Source organism: Boleophthalmus pectinirostris, unplaced genomic scaffold, assembly GCF_026225935.1.
Source record: "Boleophthalmus pectinirostris isolate CB_2022bp ecotype Guang Dong unplaced genomic scaffold, ASM2622593v1 HiC_scaffold_8, whole genome shotgun sequence".
NCBI classification, from domain to species: Eukaryota; Metazoa; Chordata; class Actinopteri; order Gobiiformes; family Gobiidae; genus Boleophthalmus; species Boleophthalmus pectinirostris.
The window spans coordinates 187,654-190,153 of record NW_026571515.1 but is presented as its reverse complement, the minus strand read 5'-3'; the positions used below and the strand labels follow the sequence as shown (position 1 = coordinate 190,153).

The window sequence follows — 2,500 nt, the reverse complement described above, 5'->3', positions numbered from 1 at the left end:
GGTTCGAGTCTGGACCAGGACCAGGACCAGGACCAGGTCTGGTCTGCAGACTGAAGATCTGTCTGGTCCATCAGAGAAGAACCGACTTAGAGAAAGACCTGAGCAGGAGACCAGAGGGAAACTCCTCAGAAACATGAGCAGATCTTAGATTCTCATGAAGAGTTTGTGGAGCAGATGGAGAAAAGTTCAGAAGGACAAAGTTCTTCCACTGCAGATTCACTCCGGTCACTTCACAAAATAAAACTGTTTGAGTTTTGAGAAACACCTGAACAATCTCACACTGCTGCGAGTCACCAGAGCTCATCTTCATCCTCCTCCTCCTCATCTTCATCCTCCTCCTCCTCATCTTCATCTTCATCCTCCTCCTCCTCATCTTCATCCTCCTCCTCCTCATCTTCATCCTCCTCCTCCTCATCCTCCTCATCTTCATCCTCCTCCTCATCATCTTCATCCTCCTCCTCCTCATCTTCATCCTCCTCCTCATCTTCATCCTCCTCCTCCTCATCTTCATCCTCCTCCTCATCTTCATCTTCATCCTCCTCCTCCTCCTCTTCATCCTCCTCCTCCTCATCTTCATCCTCCTCCTCATCATCTTCATCCTCCTCCTCATCTTCATCCTCCTCCTCCTCATCTTCATCCTCCTCCTCATCATCTTCATCATCTTCATCCTCCTCCTCATCTTCATCCTCCTCCTCATCATCTTCATCCTCCTCATCATCTTCATCCTCCTCATCTTCATCTTCATCCTCCTCATCTTCATCTTCATCCTCCTCATCTTCATCTTCATCCTCCTCCTCATCATCTTCATCCTCCTCCTCATCTTCATCCTCCTCCTCCTCACCTTCATCCTCCTCCTCCTCATCTTCATCCTCCTCATCATCTTCATCCTCCTCCTCCTCATCTTCATCCTCCTCATCATCATCTTCATCCTCCTCCTCATCATCTTCATCCTCCTCATCTTCATCCTCCTCCTCCTCATCTTCATCCTCCTCCTCATCTTCATCCCCTCCATCTTCATCTTCATCCTCCTCATCTTCATCTTCATCCTCCTCCTCCTCATCTTCATCCTCCTCATCATCATCTTCATCCTCCTCATCATCTTCATCCTCCTCATCATCATCTTCATCGTCTCTGTATTTTGTGTTTAATAAAAGGACAAAGGTTTGAGTTTGTGTTTTATTGATTTGTTCTTCGTCTGAGGTTTTAAAACAGACTCAAATCTGTCCCTGATATAATTATTTAATATTTATATTTAATATTTAATATTTATATTTTTGTATTTATATTTATATTTAATATTTATATTTATATTTATATTTAATATTTATATTTAATATTTATATTTAATATTTATATTTATATTTGTATTTGTATTTGTCTCGTGAGATTAAATCAAACGTGTCTCAGAGTCGCTGCCGCACAGAAACATGTTTTATTTTATTTTATTTTTTTAATTCTTCTTCTGGATTCAGTGTTTAAGCAAAACTGTGATGAAACTTTTATTTGAATAAGAAAAGTTTTAACTTTAATTTTACAAACCTGCAGATGTTGAAAAGTTTCAGTAAATATTTGGTCTTTGTGTGTTTCACTTGAACTTTTCTGGAGTAAAACATTTTCAGGAGAAAAATCTGATTCAGATCTGGAGCCTGTTGTGACGTCACACAGAGTCACAGTGGAGGCGTGCGCGTGATACTGCGCGTGTCCACCAGGGGGAGACTCGGGGCTCCGGGTCGGCGGGGCGCGCACGCGGCTCGTGACGCAGACCCCTCCTTGACGTGGCTCCGCACGCGGCACGTGCTGTCACGCCTGCGTCACGCACGCACGCACGCACGCACACCCTCCTCCTCTTCTTCTTCTTCTTCTCTCCTCCAGCGCGTCCTCCTGCAGCGCGTCACGGCCGCAGCGCAGCGCGGACACGGCGCGCCCTGAGCGGCGGGAGATGCGGAGGAGCCTCGCGGCGCGGAGCGCAGGTGAGACGCGCCGCGTGTGTTTGTGTCGCTGCAGGGTCGTCGTGCGCGCGTCAGACGCGTTTGTTGTGATGCTTTAAACCGGATGCCCTGGAGGACCAGAGCGGAAGCGCGACTCCAGCGGCTTGTTGTGATGCGTCATGCCGCGGCCTGATGCGGCAGAGGCGCGCGCTGAGCGGCAGAGGCGGAGGTGAGCGGCAGATGGTCCACGGACACGCGGGGCAGGAGCGTGTGTGGCGCGGTTAGCTTTAGCCTGTTAGCTCCGCGCGTGACGGAGCCTGCGCCGCTTTGACCTTGCAGCGGCAGCGGTAGCGGCAGCGGCGGCGGCGGCAGAGGCGTTTGTTTTGACGCGTCAGATCCGCGCGCGTCAAACTGCGGCGAAGCTTTGATCAGATTCACTGAAACTTGATTTAATTTATCTACGTCACAAGAGCCGCGGAAACTTTAGACCCCCCCCCGTGTGTGTCGGATGCCCTCCCGCCGCAGGAGTCTCTGTGTTTTTTGTTTGAGCACGTGCGCTCTCACGTGCCCGC

The 2,500-nt window shown here is 49.1% G+C and overlaps 1 protein-coding gene across 1 annotated transcript in view; it reads left to right on the top strand.

The window, feature by feature from the left end:
* The first annotated feature begins 1,822 nt into the window (after nt 1-1,822).
* The window catches only part of LOC110153477 (serine/arginine repetitive matrix protein 2-like), a 16,531-nt gene continuing 15,853 nt past the window's right edge, over nt 1,823-2,500 (top strand). The window contains 1 exon segment of the mRNA XM_055165533.1: nt 1,823-1,970. The gene's annotated coding sequence lies outside the window, so the exon portion shown is untranslated.